This window comes from Chionomys nivalis, chromosome 14 (genome assembly GCF_950005125.1).
Source record: "Chionomys nivalis chromosome 14, mChiNiv1.1, whole genome shotgun sequence".
NCBI classification, from domain to species: domain Eukaryota; kingdom Metazoa; phylum Chordata; class Mammalia; order Rodentia; family Cricetidae; genus Chionomys; species Chionomys nivalis.
The window spans coordinates 29,443,438-29,464,832 of record NC_080099.1 but is presented as its reverse complement, the minus strand read 5'-3'; the positions used below and the strand labels follow the sequence as shown (position 1 = coordinate 29,464,832).

Sequence of the window (21,395 nt, the reverse complement as noted above, 5' to 3'; positions counted from 1 at the left end):
GGGAGAAGGTACATAGTGAAAGATTATTATTCAACTCCCCATGCAAGAGGTATTGAGCAAACAGAGTAAGTCCAAATTTTTTAAGGGCCTAGTTTTTGTGACAGGAACACCATGTATTGACCCAGGCCCTCCCCTTTGTAAGAGCTGCTAACAAAAGTTGCCTCACTGTTAGGGAAGTCATCCTCTTATCCAGTATCTTTCTGTCAGTTGCCTCTACGTGGCAAGCATTGTTCCAGGAGAGATGAATAGTCACTGCAGAGGAGAGACTATGGTCAGGATTCAGATGGTCAGTTAAGCCCAAAGCATTATGGGAGCATCGAGGGGGTGGGGCAGGGAGTAGGCTGAGGTAGATTTATGAGATTGTGTAGGACTTGGCCTAGGAGAGGCTAGGGGATATCTAAACAAATCTGAATGCAGCAGTAGTTAAGGGACTGGCAGTTGAGAGCCAGGCATAGCTAGAGGGAATTCAAGAGTCCAGGTAAGGGTAAGAACGTAGGGGTTTCTGTGAGGCTAAAACATAGCATGAGAAGTTTCTGAAGTAGAAGTGTGGGAACATCAGCTGACTCACCTGGTAAAACTCACATTGGCTGAGAGGGCAAGGCTGGCTGAGCACAAAGAGAGAAAAAGAATATGAGCGTGTGTTATGATGCCATGGCAGAAGTCCGATAAGAGACACAGTCAAGACTCAAGAAGGTGGGAGATGAAGAGGAGCTCAAAGTATCCATTTCCATTAGGAGAGTCGGTCTCTGGGAAGGGAAACCTGGGCAGAAGGCCATCTCTGGGGAAATGTTTGCTAGGTAGGCACAGGACCCAAGGAGATGTGAGCTAGACTAGACTAGCACACAGAAAACAGGAAGCCAGCGGAAGGATGAGAGGCTCTCAGTGAAAACCCGTGGAGTGTAAGAAAAGAGGAAGGAATCGAGAAAGCTCAGAACGGTGGGAAGTCCTAGTCGTCAGGAGGTAAGGATCAGATTTAAGAGGAAGTTGGTCTCAGGAACTGATGTTCAAGGCCACCAGGAACTGGCCAAAGACCTCCTTCTGCCTCTCACCTACCAGAAGAGCAGGGATGCTAGCTTTTCCAAGCATTTTTCCTAACTTCACCCGAACAGCCACAGGTCACCTAGTGTGTGGTCCTTTCGCCAGCCAGGAGCCTCCTGTCTCCAAGCAGGCTAAAGAGCATGACTCAGAATCAGCACCCTTTGTTCCGTCAGTGACTCAAGGCCTTTGAGAAACCCTTAAATGCCTCAACCTTTTGTGTAGCTCTGGCAGTCAGAAGGGAAGATAATGTGATCTTCACCTCAAGAGGAGTCAAGGAACCTGTGGAGATCAAGTTATTTCAAGCTCCTGCTCCGCCCAAGATCCCTAAGGGCACTAAGCTCACAGAGTCTAATTTGTCACAAGGCTAAGCATACGACAGACAAACTTGTTCCTCTGGCTTCTGAGAACCAGACATTGTTTTTCAACAACGATGAAAAGTGAAAAGCTTTAAAATGACTGGAAATGAATTTATAATTAAATATTTACAGTTACTTTGTAATGAGATTTGGATAGAGGGTGATTTTTTTTTCCCCTCTTCTAAAACCCGTATTCTGGGGAAAACCTTAGCTGAAGACTGAGGTCAGGGTCTGTTGATGTCATCTATAAAGTGGCACTTAGAAGGCTAATGACAGCTATGTCACAGCGGTACCTCTGAAAAAAGATCCTTCTGAATCGCAGATGCAAATAAAAACCAAGGTTAGAATCTATTTTTACTTTGACACTATACCTTTTGCTTATAGAGAAAGAAGACGCAGGAGATGTTAACAGGATCTCATTCTCTGGACATTCATATTTTCAGAATATTTCTAGATATGTTTTATTTCAGAAGAGAATATAGATTGTCACGAAGAGTAGACTCACTGCTGACTGGACGGATAGCTCAGTGGTTAAGAGCGCTTACTGCTCTTACAGAGGACCCTGGTTCCGTTCCTAGCACCCAATGGGCAGCTCACAAATCCTTGCAACCCCAGTTCCAGGTGATGAGGTACCCTTTTCTGGCTTCTATGGATACTGCTCACACACGGTGCACTAAACCCCTGCAGGGCTGGGTGCAGTGGCGTACGCGGCCAGGCAGATTTCTATGAATCTGAAGTCAGCCTTGTTTATATTTAGAGTTTCAGACCAGCCAGAGCAACGTAAGACCCTACCTCAAAACCAACTACAAAAACGCCTGCAAGCACACACATAAATAAAAGTACATCTTTAAAAGGGAAAAAAATGAAATTAGGACTGTGGCAGGGGGCCGGGAAGGCAACTCAGTCAGTACAGGATAAGGACCTGAGCGCCTGGGGTAAAGAGTGGAACAGCTGAGCGTGGCAGCATGTGCCTGTAATCCCACTGCTAGCCGGCCAGTCCACGTTCCATGTTCAGAGACCTGTATGAAATGATAAGGTGGAGAATGACCGAGAAAGACACTTGAAGTTGATCAAGTGTGCTTGTGTGTCCATCTGCCTCTGCCTCCCGAGTACTGGGATTAAAGGCGTGCGCCACCACCGCCTGGCGTGAATCTGACATTTTACACACTGTGCCCTTCCAAGATGACAGGCACTTATTCCATCCACTATTATCAAACTCCTAGCACTCTCGTGGCCACCAGGGTTGCCCTCATCTACCTTAAAACCCAGAGTTCTTACTGTTCCAGTCAAGAAACACCTGCAGTTTTAGCAGTAGACTAGATAAATTTAAATCAAGCCGACCTGACTCATTTAAATCAGTCAAGAAAAACAGCTATCTTTTAAAATTAAAGAATTCATGCTTCTTTTTGCCATAGCAGCAACAGACTTCATAAAACTCATGGGTGGATTATTATTTCAAGATGGAGGGGAAAATGTTTTCAAATATTCTCATTATTTTATTTTTAATGTCATAACTCAGCCTTTCTACATACACATTTTTATAATGAAAACTGCACTCCACACCTCTTCACGCATTTTCATAACTTACAGCTATTAGAAACTCTACATAGCTGATTCTATATCAAAATTAAATGAAGCATCTATTTAAATAGCCAAAGAACTCTCTTCTCAAAGTTAATCATGGATATTTTCCCAGCATATTAAAATCTAATAACCTTAACACAAACAACTTACATTTAAATTGTTTTTTGTTTAAATAAAAACCGGAATTACTCTGAACCATCAATCATGGCGAGATGAGCAGCTGAGATAACTACCTTTGTTAATCAGCATTAACACTTACCAATAAACACTCAGTCCTTGATGGCGGTGCTAACTTTAATTACAGCATTAAAATTTACTAGGAAAAAGGAATGCTCATGGCAAGCCACTGTTAGCAGATAAGGAATACATTGTCACCTAGGATTAAAATATAAGAACTGGGCTGGGGAGATGGCTCAGCAATTAGGAGCTTGTACATTCGGGGATTTGAGCTCAATTCCCAGAACCTACGGTTCACAGCCACCTGTAATCCCAGCTTCAGGGGATCTAACACCCTCCTTTCGCAACCATGGACACACAGACACACGCATAACTCTTATTAAATCTCAAAAAAGAAAGTACTGAAAACCTCAGCACCATGAGATCCACACAGTTTTGGTTTGGTTTGATCTTCAGTTGTATGTTTTGTTGAGGTGGAGAGGGGTGGGGTGGACTGGACGGAGACGATTGGGCTGGTGAAATCTACTTCAGCAGCTTTGATATTGAGTACGTTCTCATGCTTTGTCACAATGAACAAATACCTACTTTCCAATATTTGTCACGATTTTACCCTGAATAAACCTATACATTTAAAAAAAAAAAAAAAAAAAAAAAAAAAAAAAAAAAAAACACAAGCCGGGCGGTGGTGGCGCACGCCTTTAATCCCAGCACTTGGGAGGCAGAGGCAGGCGGATCTCTGTGAGTTAGAGACCAGCCTGGTCTACAAGAGCTAGTTCCAGGACAGGCTCCAAAACCAGAGAGAAACCCTGTCTCGAAAAACCAAAAAACAAAACAAAACAAAAAAAAAAACACTATTTACGTTGGGGGGGGCATGAGCCAGTCAAATGTGGAGCCATCCGAATGTGTACCTGTGGAGGTCAGAGGACAACTCGTGAGAGTGCTTCTCTCCTTCTAACAGTCCTGGGGATGGAGCTCAATTACTCGTGCTGGATGGCGAGTGCCTTTACTAAATAAGCCCTCTCACTGGCCCGAAAGCTATATATTTTGGTAAAGCAATCAACTTCTTATTTTTTTGTTTGTTTGGTTGGTTTTTGGCTGGGGGAGGGAGATGTTTGTTTTTTGAGCCAGGGTTTCTTTGTGTAACAGTTCTAACTGTCCTAGAACTCACTCTGTTGACCAGGTTGGCCTGGAACTCACAGAGTTGCCTGCCTCTGCCTCCCAAGAGCTGGGATTAAAGGCGTGAGCCACCACTGCCCACCAGCAACCAACTTCTAACAAACTTTAGAAGTATGTAAATTTCTCTTTAAGGTAATATGTTTCAATTTTTTTCAGCCAGGGATAGTAACTAGCACACTCCTATACTTCCCACACCAGGGAGGCAGAGATAGGAAGTTGAAAACTCAGGGTAAACCTTGATTTCAAGGTAAGTTCCAAGCCAAAGAAGGCCATATAGGAAGACACTATTAAAAATAAAAAAAAACAAGTAAACATAACACCATTCCTTATACAGGCACAGTGCCTTGTTTGTAATCCCAGCATTCAGGAAGCTGAGGCAGGAGAATTACCAGGAGTTCAAGGCCAATCTGGACTACATAGTGAGTTCCAGACCAGCCTTGGTTACAGAAAAAAATCCTATCTCAAAAACACAATAACAAGAAAATCCATTCTAACACATCACAATTTTGATGTAACCATTTCTTTGAAATCTAAAAATCTGTGGTTTTAAGAATTTATGGGTACAGGCTAGGCATGGTGGTGCAGGAGGTGGGCAGAGGCAGGATCTTGGTGAGTTCGAGGTCAGCCTGTTCTACATAGGGAGCTCCAGGGAAGCTAGGACGACATAGAGAGATCCTGTATCATATATGTATGTGTCTCTATGTATATATACATACATGTACATAATATGTGTGTATGTATGTATAACTATATATGTATATATGTATACACACACAAATGCTTTAATCAAAAGGATCTCAGAGGCTTTGTAACAACTCAAGAGGATTATGCAAAATTTACAGAAAGGCAACAAAATGAGCTAAAAAAATCAGTTCTTTTGTTGTACTCTTTTAAATGTGACGGAAGTAAGCTCAGAGCCACAGGAGTTTGTGGCCAAATAAACACCCACGACTTAGCAGAAGTTCCCAGTCATAGCCCACTGTGAACACGCATCCTGCAACCTAGTTTCTTGTCTCCAGAGCAGAGGGGGACTCTGGGTGTGTCTATGGTCTTAAGTGTCCCCAGTGGGTGGTGAAGGACAGCAGACAGAAGTTCTGTGGCTTGTTACCTCATCATGTAAAACCTTCTGTCTTCTTCCTCTTGGCCTTCGACAGAAGGAAGTCATACCTGACACAGGGCTCAGCACACCCTGTGACTGAATGGTCACTGTAACCTCACGGTTCTGGTTACCCTGCCCCGGCCACATGTCACAATCTGAGCACAGGCCCACATTCTCAGAACTTTCTCGGCCCTTTGTCTCTCACTATGCCACCTTGAAGGATGGCAACGCTAGTGAAAATTCCATCTGCCACCCAGTCTGCACATCCTTCAGGAGGGAACTGGTCATCTTTCACTGCTCATCATCCTCCAACTGCCTCGTTAGCGAAACAAAACAAATTCTCCTTCGCTTGCGCGAGGGAGTCTAATATTTTGTCAGACAGAAATGAGAAATAAACCTAATCTAAGCTGTCAGAGAGTCATGAAATGCCCCTGGCGGTTCGGTACGGACTCTTTGAAGAAATGAAACTTCAGTTTATCAAGCGTGATTTTATAAGCAACACTGATTTAGCTGGTAGATAACACGGCTGTCTAATCATTAGTAGGCAGACAACAGCCATGTGAACACATCAATTAGGGGCCACTGCCAAAAGCCCTTGAGATCTTGGAGATTAACAGCCAATCCTCTGTTTTACAAGCTCACATCAAAAAGAATATTAATAAGAGGAGGGGCGATGTGCAAGCCTGTCAGAGTAATTCAGCCACTAACACAAGGATTTTTTTTCCCTTTGCCTTCTTCTCTCTGTTGAACTGAGCCCAGGAAGAAGCTGGCATCAGCTACAAAGTGCAACCCTGCCAATTTCTTGGAAGATGTTTTTCACTACCATATGGGAGCTTGTAAGGGTCTGCAAACTGCTATCTGGCGAATAAGGACAAGCACAACTTCTTCATGTCCCCTTGCAAATGCCAGGGTGACACAAAGTGAATCGTCATTGAATTATTTCTAAATTAGCATGCACAGGAGAAATAGCCACTGGCTTACCTCAATCAGAAATTCTGTAAAATCGCCTATGTATTCCGTTCCTAATACTTCTTCCATCCACTGAAATTTAATTAAGAGGCACTACTAGCTCTAACCTACACACTAATGAGTTTCTCCAAATTAACACAGTGCTTCCCATTGTTGAAGAAATCACAATGTTTGCTAAGACGTCAATGCCTTCTCTCCAGCTCTCTCAGGAAAACGAATATAAATTCACGGATATTTCTAGGGCTAGAATTAAACCCATTTTCACCAGCCACACAGGTATCATTTACAGAAATGAGTATCAGAGGCACAGCACTTATTTTAGGTCTATCAGTATTTAACTTGCTGCCAGTGAGGAGGGCTGTATTTCTGTCAATAACCAGATTAAAGCAAACAGCTGGCCACGAATTGTTTAGTGGGGTTCCAGCAGGCACCCTCATATACGAACAGAAGCCAATGCAAAAAGTGTGGTCTGGGTCTCCCCACCACTTGCAAATTCGCTTGTGCTTGCATTTGTGAAAGACGGTACATTTACAAAGTGTTTTCTATTATTTCATCTGTTGTTCTTCATTTGAAAGTCAGCGTGGAGTGGTGGGGAAAACATTAGGAAGGGAAACGAAGCAGGGGGTTCCTGTTACTTTTCCATAGTCGGGCTGTTTGGTCCCCAGTAAGTCACTTAATTCAAGGGCTTGTTGACGAGGAATTTTAAATCAAGGAGTCCGCACTTGGGTTCAAACACTTCCTAGAATCTAAGAAGCCCAGCAGTCACAGAAGCTCCGGTTTGTACTTTTGTATATTTGTCCTTTCTCCTAATCCCTAGAGACAGGACCCAGGGATGCTCAGTTAAAAACTTAACTTGCTAACCTAGAGGTAACTGCGCAATCAGGAGGTAGTTCAGGCAGGGTTGTGCCACTTTTTCGTGACAGCAAATTTCAGTCAGGTGTGGTGACTCCTCTAATCCCAGCACTCAGGAGGCAGAGGCAGGTGAATCTCTGTGAGTTGAGGCCAGCCTGGTCTATGTGGTGAATTCCAAGACATCCAGGACTACATAGAGAAAACAAAAGAAGGATTTCTTTGTAGGCCCAGGGTTCTGACATTCATCAAAAACCAGAGTGTCTTTGCCTGCGGATGACAGCCTCTTATGATCTCTGAAGGTTGTCATAAAAACCAATAAGATACTGCTTCGAAAGTCTTTAAACATAATTGCAGGGGCTCCTGAAGTCAAGAAACACTCCTTGAGCACCAAAATTAAAAATTATTGTATCAAGATTAAAAACAGGGCCGGGCGGTGGTGGCGCACGCCTTTAATCCCAACACTCGGGAGGCAGAGGCAGGTGGATCTCTGGGAGTTCGAGGCCAGCCTGGTCTACAAGAGCTAGTTCCAGGACAGGCTCCAAAGCTACAGAGAAACCCTGTCTCGAAAAACCAAAAAAAAAAAAAAAAAAAAAAAAAGATAAAAAACAATGGACTACTTTTACTTATTAGAAAAGGAATAGGCTTCTAAGTAAGTAATGTGTCCGGAAAATGTAAGGGAAATACGATGGCAGCTCTCCCCAGGTTCTGCAGATGCTATCAGCAGGTTACACAAAAGATACAGAGACTTCCCCATCACTGGGCTTCCTCTGTTTCAATATTTCACAGCAAGCATTCTCTCCTTCACCAGTATTACTCAAACTGTCTGTTGTTGTTGTAGTACCTGTAATGTTTGCCTTTGTTTTTAAAAACAGGGGATAACTGTGTAGTTATTCCCTACAGAATATGGCATTTAAAATGTTTTAAGAACTTAGACTTTTCTCAAAAATACGACATGTCTGCTTCTGGCAGCAACCAATTACTTCAGAGAGGTTGACGGACAATGAAGAGACTCATTATGAAATTTGCCTTCAATGTGACAAGGCTAGTCATTTTGAGCAAGAAGCTGCTCTTGTCTAGACTGCTTGATGGTATACTGTATGAACTGGACATGCAGGACCGACAGGAAAGTGACTACTGAACTTGCCAAAAAATGGGATGTTCCTTCAGTGTTCCTGCTCCACAGAAGAAACTGTCAGACATTCTACAGGACATAGAAGAAAGCAACTGATGAACTTATCCAGTACAAGGCAAAACAGATCTTCCAATTTCCTACTTCACTGAAAAATATGCCAGATTCTCTGGGTCTGTAGGTTGAAGATGGATGCCCCAATGTTGCAAAAGAACTTTGGGTAACTGTCCAGGTAGCAAGATGTCTCTGTCAATTCTAGAGTCTTAGAAGTTGCTTTCAAAGCATTTCCTGTTATGTAGGTAATCTAACATGTCTTTAATGGAGTTGAGGACAGACAGTTATAGACATAGTTTTCCTTAGTTATGATAAAAGATAAATTAGAAATGAAACCTTAGACTCACAGAGATAAGATAGATGATAGCGTATTTTCTTTAATTTTGCCAGTTCCAAATAAACTAAAAAGTGTAACTATAATTCTTGCTTGCTACCTGTTTTGTTATATGTAATTTTATTATGTTAAAGCTAAAGCCTTCCTTTGAATTAGACAGAAAAGGGGAGATGATGTGGGATGTCCTTCTATATGTGTTGCTTTTATTGGTTGAGGAATAAAGAAGCTGTTTGGGCAATGGCTTAGCAGAGTTAAGGTAGGCCAGAAGTTCAAACAAAGATAAAGAGTAGGCAGAGCTGAAGAGATGCCATGTAGCTGCCGAAGGAGAAAGATGCCAGAACAGTACCTATAAGCCACAGACTCATAGCGATACACAGATTAATAGAAATTATTTAATTTAAGATGTAAAAACTAGCTAGGAATATGCCTGAGTCATTGGACAAACAGTGTTCTGACTAAAATAGTTTCTGTGTGATTATTCAGGTCTGGGCAGCCTAGACAAAAGCTCAGTCTCCATTTACATGTAAATCTTTAGCTGACTTTAACTTGCTATAAAGACCAGGCTGGCTTCAAACTCACAGAGATCTGCCTGCCTCTGACTCCTGAACATATGCTATCATGCATACCCACCAAAACCACTGTTCTTTTCAACCACAGTTATGGCTAATGATTACATGGGTGCACAATGATGACATATGCCATACAGAAACCCTCAGATAGGGTAATGTTTCAAGTTCTTTCGTGAATTCTAGCATAGACAGAAATGGCTAAATTCATGCTTGATTTCCTAAGAGCTCATCACACTCCAGACACAAGGGAAATTTTTGTGCCTGTGTGTATATGCACCCATTTGGGTGTACACATGGGCAGGGCCTGAAGCTGACTTTGGGTGTCTTCGTCAATCACATTCCACCTTAAATTTTGAGATAATGTCTCTCACTAGACCCAGAACCCTTCATTTCTACTAGACTGGCTGGCCAGTAACCCAGAGAATACTGGCTGTACCGTTCCAGGTCAGATGTGCAGGTGAGCACTGTTACACCTGGCTTTTTAACTGGGTGCTGACAATCTGAATTCAGGGCCTCACTCATACATAGCAAACTTTTCACCCTGAGTCATTTCCCCAGTCTCCCACACCCCATTTTTCCCTTAGCAAATCAGGCTGGCTTTAATGTAAACTTTCCTATAGGTATCTCTCTTTTTCATTTGAATATTGCGAGTATTTTCTTTTCGTATTTGCAAGAGTGACTGTCCGTTTTAGCCCTGGGGGTTTTGTGGCTAACAAAGAATCCATCAAACAAAAGTCTCCCAACACACAGGACAATCACTGCAATCTGGTATTCTGACACAGCATACACTTTCTGAGTAAATCATCTTTATCTTTGTTCTTTAAAATTCAACAGATTGGGCTGGAGAGATGGCTCAGTGGTTAAGAGCATTGCCTGCTCTTCCAAAGGTCCTGAGTTCAATTCCCGGCAACCACATGGTGGCTCACAACCATCTGTAATGAGGTCTGGTGCCCTCTTCTGGCCTGCAGACATACACACAGACAGAATATTGTATACATAATAAATAAATATTTAAAAAATAAAAAATAAATAAAATTCAACAGATAGACCCTACCCTACTTGGGAAGCAGATGCAGTCCAACCAATTACATAAATAATGGCACTTGTAAAAGATTATAACTACATGTAAATGCAAGACAGACAAAATCCCACATCATTTCTAACAGTGTCTATGCCTGTGATCTCATAGGAAGGACCCACACTGAAGATCCTCCTCTAACCCATGACTGCCACCAAGGAGCACACTGCTCAAGAAGTACTGACAGGGATAAAAAATAAGTAAGAGTGTCCTCAGGGGTCCCCCAGGTTACAAGGGGAAATGTGCACGCACAGATCCCAGAACAAAATGGGAAAGGTGCGCTTAACAGAATTTCATCTGCAGAGCCTAAAGCAGAAATGGGGATGGAGATTAAGGCTCTTGGGGAAGGACATTCAGAAGATGCAGTCCCAGAAAGAAAGAAAAACAGAAATAGCAAACAGGATCCCCAAACAGTGGCTCTTGCTCACTAACACGAGAGAAGTCAAAGCGCTGCTGACCAGAAGAAATGACCTGCACAGGTAAGACTGTGGAGGAAGTCCATGCAACTGAGTGTTCGGACACTCCCGAAACATCTCCCCTTGCCATGGCCAGTGTCCGAACTGCTCAGCCAAAAAGGCCAGCAAAGCACAGCCCGGCTCAGCTCATCTTTACTACATAAGCAGGTCATTTGTGCAACGGAGTTCCTGCCACAGGATTCTAGGAAGCGGGAGTAAGTGTGTCCTGGCCATAAATCTACCTGGGGCTAGACCTACACAGTCCGGCTCCACCACCCATATGGCCACATCTGCCAAACACCTTCCTGAACTGGTATTTAAAGCAGTACTAGGGAGATTTTTGTATACGAAGTTATCTTTTCTAAAAATAGATTCAAATAACCATTCTTAAGAGGGAAGAAAGGCGAGAGAGAGAGAGAGAGAGAGAGAGAGAGAGAGAGAGAGAGAGAGAGAGAGAGAGAATGAATCTTCAGAGTGGCTTGAATCTAAATTTGCAGAAAGGAGGAGCAGGGCAGGGCAGGGAGGAGCAGGGAAACGGAGGAGGGGAGTGTTAAGCATTCCTTGGGTAATTGAGATATACAACTCTGATAAAAGTGTTATGTTCAAGTCAGGCGTGGTAGAGAAGCCAGGAGGGAGAAGCTGGCAGACCCTGTAGGTTCGAGGTCAGCCCTGTCTACAGAGTGAGTTCCAGAACAGTCAGGACTACATTATGAGACCACAGCTCAATAAAACAAAACAAACAAAAGGACTTCAAAGAGAGTTAGAGCACTAGTAAAGCAGTAGAGAACAACTCCATAATTTCGGAAAAGCAAGGTCTCCCTAAGCTGATGCAGTGCCCAGCAGCCATAAAAGGAAAATAATTATGGATTTGAACACACAGTTTAAGACTTTTTGCACCGGGGTAGTAGTTGGGAGAAGGTGGGGGACTTGAATAAACACAAACCAGTCCAAAGAGACAGGGAAAAAAATATTTGCAGGGGGCTGAAGAGATGGCTCAGCAGTTGAGAGCACTGGCTGCTCTTCCAGAGGACCGGGGTTGAATTCCCAACACCCGCATGGCAGCTTACAACTGTCTGTAACTCCAGTTCCAGGGGGTCTGACACCATTGCACAGACATACATGCAGGCAAAACACCATAAAATAAAAATAAATTATAAAAAAAAAAATTTGCAAACCACCCACCATAGAGGCTTGCTAGACCTCAAGGGTGCGCGAGTGTGAAAGAATGGATATGAGCAAGAAATGTGCAAAATGTAAAAAATTAATATGTTTAGTTAACATCTGAAATATTAGAAATATTTTAACATCAAGTAGTGTCTGGCTTACTATAAAACCAGGCAAAGATTACAAGTTTTCAACGCTTAAGAAAATACTGGAGATACAATGACTTATACTAATAAAAACTACAAATTGAAATTCAGGTAAATTGCTATCAGATTAACATTAAAGCCAGAAAATCATAAGCCATGATGGTAAATTGCAGTGAAACACACATTGTATGTTCTAGTGTTGGATGATGCACAATATACAATTCTGTGGAAGGAACATTAAATTTTGAGATGTATAAATGAAAAGTTGCTCACCAGGACATTTTTTTTAATAATGGAAAAATACTGCCAATAGCTTGCATGCTGTCAGGCCAGCTAAACTGTGGAAGCCAAGGTAAAAGAGTGATCTCAGAACACAGTCAAGGGAAAGGCCAATGTGCAGATCAGTTTCTTTAATGTTCTCATTTGTGCAGGAGATGAGAAGTACAGACCTGTATGATTGACAGACAGGGACCACTTCAAGAAAGACACGGGGCTTAATGAGGCCTGGCTCTAGGGAGCCGGCTGGGAAGGATGAGGGATTGAGGAAAGAATGCCCCACTTCCATTATGAGAGAGATAATTACAACTTCCGCTTCTCCAGACTCTTGTACTGATTTTTAAAACTTTTTAAAGTCATTTAAGAATTAGTTTAAGTCTGAGGAAGGAGAATCTCCTGTTTGAGGCCAGCCTGGACCACAGACAAGGGTCTGCATCAAGTGCAGCAAAACAGACCGGCAATTTACTAAACGGCACTGATTTGCTCAGGCCAGTCTCAAAGTAGATGTGCTCTTCTGCTTCAATGTTTGTTTGTGACGAGGCCTCACTGTGTTGCCCAGGCTGGCCTCTGAGTTGTGATCCTCCTGCCTCAGCCTTCTGAGTGCTGGGAATTACGAACTATGGGACATCACCTAACATGTTAGACTCCACGGGAGTGTGAATATAGAGGGTGCAAAAGAAGAGACCCAAGAGATCGGTCTTTATAGCATCATCCCATCATTTTTAAAGCTGTTGTTTGTAAATGTAATAATAACCAACTTTATTGATAAAGTGACAGCATATAAAGTATGTATGCGCGAGTGTGTGCATGTGTGTTTGTGTGTGAGAGTGCATGTGTCTATTAAGTGTGTGTGCTTGGGTGGTTATGTGTGTGTAGCTATGTGTTTATGAAGTGTGTATGTGCAAGTGTGTGCATGTGTGGTTGTCTGTAAGAATAAGGTGTGTGCTTGGGTGGTTATGTGTACAAATGCATGTATGTGTATATAAAGTATGTGTGTGTGCCTGTGCTGTTGAGTGTGAGTGTACATATTTATAAAGATGTGTGTTCACGTGTGAACACCTAGAACCTAGAACATACTCCCTCAGGAAAGAAGCCATGTCTTCTAAGGAAGGTTCTAGTTTGCCCATTCCCCATATCCCGCAGGATTGGCAGTGTTCCATGTGGAATCAGTAGGCATAATTCACCCAAGATAATACCTCCATCTCCCTTCACCACTTAGAAATGAAAAATCAAAATGGTCAGAAGATTAGCTAAGACCACTGAGATCACAGCCTGCCCCCCCACCCCCGCACCTCCTTGTTCTCTGCACTCCATCAATCGCTCAAGCCACTCTGGAAACTGTATCTCCTCAGGCACACAAACACTTCCCACCTCAGGGATTGTACTCTGGGATCTTCATTCCATCCCCGGATCAAATGCCTCTTGACTCAAGCCCTACTCAAGCACAAACACATATAAATTCTCCCACCTAGCATTTCATGCTTCCATCCTCCCCTGCTGCATCTTCCCTAACAACACACACCACCACGAAACAAAAAGGGTTTCAGGGTTTCTCCCTAAGAAATTAGAATATTTGCTTCACAGGGGAGAGACTTGTCTTGTTCACTACTGTGCCTCAGAGACCCAGGCACAGGCATTCAAAATCCACTTGTTCAATGAAGAAAAGGATAAAGGCGTGAATGGGAAAATAAATTGAGGCATGTAGATGCACGTATAACCTGAACACAAAATAGTCAAAGATCCTTAAACCACAGGAGGAATGGGCAGGGGAATGGATACAACTGTTATCTACACCATCTCTATTAAAGAAGTTTCTAAGTTCCTAACACTGTAACAACCTGCACAGATGGTGAAATAAAATCTTCCTGGCCAGGGCTGTAGTACCTGTGCAGTCTCCAGCAAACTTTGCCAGATACTGCTGGCCAGTGGTGGCGCACGCCTTTAACGCCAGCACTTGGGAAGCAGAGGCAGGCGGATCTCTGAGAGTTCGATGCCAGCCTGATCTACAGAGTTAGTTTCAGGACAGGCACCAAAGATACAAAGAAAAACCTGTCTCAAAATACAAAAACAAACAAACAAAACATTTGCTAGACGTTGCTGTTATTTTAATCCAAGGGGGCTGTTTTGTTTTTCAGCCACAAATACTGTCGACGCTCTGTGTATGACTATACTCCATCTTTCCATAGACGACTTGTTCAACTACAAATGTTCAAGGCAGCCCCCAGGTGCCCAGTCTCCCTACCCTGACCCTCAGGCCTACAAGAGAGCATTTATTAAGCCTTCACTTTACTATAATTCTATCTCCCCACCCCGCTTCCACAGCAGCACACAAACAGGTCATTAAAAGTTCGTTACACTTTGAAAATGATAGATGCTTATTTTCAAGACAGGGTCTCACATGTCCTAGGCTGTCCTTGAACTTGCTTTACAGCTAAGGAAGACTCTGTGGATCAATCGCGATCAATCGTGGGGCTCTGTGAAAGCTGGGAAAGTACTCGACCAGCTGAGCTCCGGCCACAGCTACAGCCCCTCCCTGGCAAATAACAAACAGAAGACTTCTGTCCTTATGTCAAGCCATTTAAGAAGTATCGATATGTTCTGATTTTCCCCACCACTTATGAACTACGCTAAGTCTTTCAGTGACGTTTTGTGTCTCCCTGCCTGTGTTTCAGTAAGGACAACAATTGTGGAGCTTAGCAGCCGTTGACTCTGATTCCCATCTTAACCTGAGTCCCTGGCACCATTTGGCACAGACGAGCAGAGCCACCTGGATGGAATTTCTAAACTTGCTTTCCAGAAACACCAGATTGCCTGGGGTTTCCTCTTCCACAGTGCGTGTGCCCCGGGCTCCTCTTAATACTTCATGGCTCAGCTCTGGTCTCTGTCTTTCCTAAGGACACTCATGCTCTGGGTGACTTCTCACAGCCACCAACTTCCAAGTCAGTTTCTTCAAGTTCAACCTAATTTGTGCTAACCATCTAACTGAATGAATGAACCTCACCAACATCAGTTTGCCTCAGACTGTGTCCAAATAGGGGTGGGCAGATAGCTCAGCAGTTAAGAGCAACTGACTGCTCTTCCAGAGAAGATGGGTTCAATTCCCAGCATCTACATGGCAGCTCACAACTGCCTGTAATTCCAAGATCTGATACCCTCACACAGAAATATATGCAGGCAAAACACCAATGCACATAAAATAAAAATTATATATATATATATATATATATATATATATATATATATTTAAAGTGTATCCTAGCTGAGTGCACTGGTGCGGGCCTGTCAAGACAACACTCGAGGGTGAGGGTAGGGTGATCGGAAGTTCAAGGTCATCCTCAGCTGTTTATTGTAGCCAGTCAGGAATACATAAGACCCAAAATAAGTTTAAAAAGGGGGCTCATAACTCTTGATTCTACTGACCCCAACCCCACCCCATTCAGTGTTATCCTTAACTCTCACTATTACACAACTCCAGATCAATTTCTAGTCCATCTTTACCTTTGGACAACGTGACGACTTTCAACCAAACTCTATAATGACAAAGACATCTCTTGTGTCTCCTGGGGGCTTCATAAGCAGTCCTGTAACCAATTTCACTGGACCTCTGGCAATCAGCTCCCCATACCGAAGAACCGTCGAAGGAACTTTTTTAAAAAGCAAAACCAAGTCACGTTATTCCCGTGCTTATAATCTGGAAGCATATCTTACTCCAACCAGGATTTGAACTCCTTAACCACGGCCTACAAGGCCCTGCATGACCAGGCTAGGCCCAGGTCCCAGTCCAATCTAGACACGGTCTGTGCAAAACACATGTCTTGTGTGTTATCTGAGGGGATTTAACAGCATGTCCAGTCAGCCAAGAAAAAGGCTAGGAAGCACATCCAAAAAAATAGTGCTTGAATCCAATCCAATCAATTCAGATTCCAAGTTCAAGCCCCCTCGAGCTCAGCATCACTTGCTGGGTCTGCTGGTGCAGCTCTTTCTGCTCCAACTGCTTTTCCTCTTCCATCCCAAGAGTGCGTTTGACAGGGCTCTTTACTCTACAGAACAGCTTCAAACCACAGCCACCTCAGCTTCAGAGATCCAACCTCTTCCACTGGAGCAACTTCTTGTCACTGAAAGTCTCAAACATCCCCAAAGTGGTACACAAGCAGGGCAAATCTACATTCTTCTAGTGACCCTCTTTTCCACTGTGTGGTTGTATGTTGATATTTTACTCCTTTGGCCCTTTGAGGGGCCCACCACCCAGCTCCCAAATAATCACAGGAGGTTCATTCTTTCTTATGAATGTCCGGGCTTAGCTTGGCTTATTTCTAGCTTTTCTTAAATTATTCCTTCCATCTTTTGTCTCTGGGTTTTTATCTTTCTCTATTCTATATATCTGTTTTTATTTCTTACTCCATGGCTTGCTGTGTAGCTGGGTGGCTGGCCCCTGATGTCCTCCTCCTCTCTCTCATTCCTTGATTATTTCCTCCCAGATTTCTCCTCCTATTTATTCTCTTTGCCTGTCAGCCCCGACTATCCTTTTTCCTGCCTAGCTACTGGCCATTCTGCTCTTTATTAGACCAATCAGGTGTTTTAGACAGGCAAAGCAACACAGCTTCAGAGTTAAACAAATGCAACATAATTAAACAAATGTTCCACAGGATAAACAAACGTAACACATCTTCAACTGATGTTCCACAACACTGTGTCTTAAGATAATGCAGAATTTCTGACAGAAAAGAATGCAGCCGTGTGCTCTGTCAACCCTAATTTCCATTGTCCAAATCAAGGCTTGGGATGAAATAAAATCTACCGCTGCTTGGACAAAGCCCGTCTTCTTACAACCCACCGTGTCCTGGGGTTCCTGTAGCCTGAACTGTAGAAGGTAATCCTTACCTCATCAGTAATGTACACAATTCTTATTTCCATTTCTGGAATTAATTGTAAGGTTCATGAGAAATCTCAATAATTTCTAGAAACCACATATAACTGGGCATTATATATATGAATATATATATATATATATAGTTCATGACAAAGACAAAATACAGAAACATACAGCATGAATATTACTCTCAAGTAGTCTCACAGTGACTGACTGCACCCATGCTCAGTATCTCCATTTGAATTATACTCTCTACATTAAGTTATAAAAGGTTTGAAAATTCAGGAGGGGGAAATGTCACATTCTGCTTCAATCTTACCACTTACATTCATAATGCCATATTAAAAGAAATCTCGAGAGAAAGGATAGGGGATGTAACTCAGTGATAGGGCATTTCCTAGTATGAATGAGGTCCTAGGTTGGAGAGAAGGACGAGGGGAGGGAAGGAGGAAGAAAGAAAGAGAGAGGAGGCAGGAAAGGAATCGAGCAAGCTGATTCTAAAATCATCAGGACACAGGAAGAAAAGACGACCCCTCCAAGAGCTTCAGAAGACAGCAACCACACCTTCCCACCTGTCTCCCTACCAGACACTCCCTACAGTGAGCCTCATTCTCTCTGGTCTTTATCAGTCCATTCGCTGTGGACCTGTGAGCACTATCTCAAAATCACCATTGAGAGCCTTCCAACAGATTGCTACTGGACGTCAAAGCTCTTGATAAACAGTGGAAGAAAAACCAGACTATCAACAGACAGGAGTCTATCAGAAGATGGAGAAAGGTATTTTTGCAGGAGTTTAGCCAAGGGAAGCAAGGCAAAGATCATTTTCACATCAGGGTGGAGAACCTTAGGCTAACCCTGCTCTCCAACACCACAGAGTTCAACTTCCTCCCACACAGGAAGCACTCTCTCTTATAACCTGAAAAATCACCATACCAATACTGGCCCTTTTTGTTAATCTTCCTTTCATGCAAAACAACCTCAGTCTCAAACCTTGGGCTGTTTTACAGATCCCATTATCACAGAAGCAACTGGCGTAGGTAAGTATAACAGATTGATTTAGCGCCCTTAGCTCACTCCTCTACACTTTCCGCCTGGTGCATTTCTATTCCTGTGCAAGAAATATGTCTGTGTTGCTTCCTGACAGACCATTTTCCAGAGCCCATGTCCACTTTGCTCAAACAAAACAAACACTCTCGATACCCACACGGCCTCCCTTTCTGTCTGGCTATTTCCTGAAGTCATTGATATATCATTTCTTTCTCGCCCTATAAATCTAGGTAATACAAAAAAGAGTTCAGTGTAGAATCTATTAGCCAACCAACTTCAAAGAAAATTTACTGGGGAAATGAAGGGTAATTTATGAGGTCAAGAATTAGGTCATCAGTATCCTGACTACAAAGCATGAGATAGCCCATGCCTGTGCTTTCAGGGCCCATCAGCGTCAGACGCGATGGGAAAGGGCAGGTCTTAAATAGTTTAATTCATTCTGGCATAGCTATCATATGCAAAAAATGTGAAGAAATGGGTGCTGAAAGCAAACTTCCTCTGTCTCTGGGCTACCCAGCGGCTGTGGCAGTGGAGCATGCTGGCCTAGGCTTCCAGGGTAAGTCTAAGGCGAGAGCACAATGACCTTAACCAGGAATCACCAGTGATGAGGGAGCCTGCTGGGAGCTCAGGGAAGGCTAAGCAGGTAGGTATTAGGAGCACAATCTAATGCAATCACTCCCCTTCCACATTCTAACCCTTCGTGCTGCTGGAATAGGTTCTTTAATCTTCCCCCGCCTGTATGCACATGTATGTGTGTGTTTAAGTCTATAGGAGTGTGTGTTTATAAATACAAAATACACATATATGCCATATTTAGTGATCCATGGTTACTCTTAGTTCTTCTTTGTTGTTTACTCGTTTCCCACACTCCCCCAAAGGGTACTTTGAAATCTTTCCAGTTTTTACAATTAAACCTAACCATCTGGACAAAAATCTTCACATTCACTAAATGAGTCACAGATTTTGTGGGTAAGCTGAGAAACTAAATGCTATGCTGAGCGCTAGGATTTAAACCACATCTACCACAGCAAAACACTCTCTTTCCAATAATCGCTCCAATTATGCACGCACATTCAGGCTCAAATAACATGGAGGCGACTATACCCCATTGCACAGAATTATTTATCCAGTTAGCTTCAGCCTTTACATCCCAAAACAAGCAACAACAAACTCCAAATGAGGGAGACTTCAGAAACCTTTTAGAATGCATGGAGATGAAAGAGAAATCATTACCTAGCTCTTTAGGAACGGTTAACTCTTGCCTTCTACTGATGTATGGTGGCGAGGCACTCACCAGAGTAAAAAGCAACTTGACGGGCTGGGGAAGCAGCATTTAAAAACCTATACCCAGAGGAGTTAAGTTCAAGCTCCCAGCACCCATGCGGGGCTGTTCACAACTGCTGTAACTCCAACTCCAGGGGAGAAGACCCAACACCTCTGGCCTCCACAGGTAAACACACATGCACACATACCCCTGTACATATACACATATTTTAATAAATACAATAAATCCTTTAAAAATATCTATTTCAAGGAGTCAGTATGTTCAGTGTTATACTCTAGTAAAGATGTGGACTAAATAAACAGTTCAAGTATAAAAAGTCTTCTCGTTTCCACGGTGTTTACAACAATTGTCAGAAACTCTAGGTGTTTAAGATTTAATATCCAGACAGCTGAACTCTAACAAGGCAAGTGATCTCGTGTTGTCAGCTGAGCCCTGGTACAAGATGGCAGCTAGTAAGAGTTCCCATCACTCTAAGACCCGGCAGGATTAGCCCCCAGAAGTCACTGCAGCTATGCTAGCTCCGGGCCATGGAAAAGATTGGTGGGTACCAGGAAATAATGAATGCAATCTTGCAGCAGCCTGATGGATTCACATGGTAGTCTTTCAAAGTGCACCTTAAGCCTTTAATATAAGCTAAGATAGAAAGTATTAGACTTGGTGTAAGCAGATTTATAAAAATCATTTTCAGAGCATCTTAGGCTAGCTCCCTCCCCCACACACATTTTATACTGGTAACAAAAAGGATCCAGCCAAATAGCATATAAAACAAGATAAATGGGATCAGAAAGATCTGAGAGGAACTCATATATTAACATAGAGGGGTAGAAAATTCAGCACGTGCCCTCCCCATTCTGTGGCTGCAATCTACACCTGAGTAGAACACGTTTAGGTGAGTGTGTGTGTAGTTTTTTGAGACAGGGTTTCTCTGTGTAGCTTTGGAGCCTGTCCTGGAACTCACTCCGTAGACCAGGCTGGCCTTGAACTCATGGAGGTCAGATCCACTTACCTCTGCCTTCGGAGTGCTGGGATTAAAGGAGGGCCTGCACCACCACCACCTGACCAGATAGTGACTTCTTAAGAGCCTGGGAAGTATTTCCATAATGGATTTTTTTTTTTTTTTTTTTTTTTTTTTGGTTTTTCGAGACAGGGTTTCTCTGTAGCTTTGGAGCCTGTCCTGGAACTCCCTTTGTAGACCAGGCTGGCCTCAAACTCACAGAGATCGCCTGCCTCTGCCTCCCAAGTGCTGGGATTAAAGGCGTGCGCCACCACCGCCCAGCTTGCAAAAAGCTTTCTTTCCAGGGAAGGCTAAAGCTTTAGAGAAATTCATTCTTCTGCTGCCTCTGTGATTTCACAAAGGTAAAGAGAGAATGCTCCACGGATTTGCCTGCCGTCCTCTTGCAGGGGTCATACTGATCGTCTCTGCAATATTCCAACTTTGGTGTATGTGTTACCGAGCATGGTTTCCAATTTCCCATTCCCATTTCGGTTTGCTAAGTAAACACAGACTGAGCAAACATTAACATTTAAACAAAGAATGATCACCAAAGAATCAAATTTAGGTGAACATTTGAAGAGGGTCATCACTTTTGGTAATATATATTTGGACAGGTTCTCCCATGTAGTCCAGGCTGGCCTAGAACTTACAGAGATCCACCTGCCTCTGTAACTCAAGTGCTGGGATTAAAACTGTGAGGCACCAAGTCCAGCAATTCTTTCCATTGAAAAACACATTTTCAT

At 43.0% G+C, this 21,395-nt stretch overlaps 1 protein-coding gene and 1 non-coding gene across 5 annotated transcripts in view; both read right to left on the bottom strand.

Annotated features, from left to right (window-relative positions):
- The window catches only part of Znf608 (zinc finger protein 608), a 110,609-nt gene that overhangs the window by 71,810 nt on the left and 17,404 nt on the right, over nucleotides 1–21,395 (bottom strand). The window lies entirely within an intron of this gene.
- On the bottom strand, nucleotides 21,015–21,116 carry LOC130887103 (U6 spliceosomal RNA). Its single transcript, XR_009058332.1, has one exon. It is a non-coding gene; the product is annotated as a U6 spliceosomal RNA (small nuclear RNA).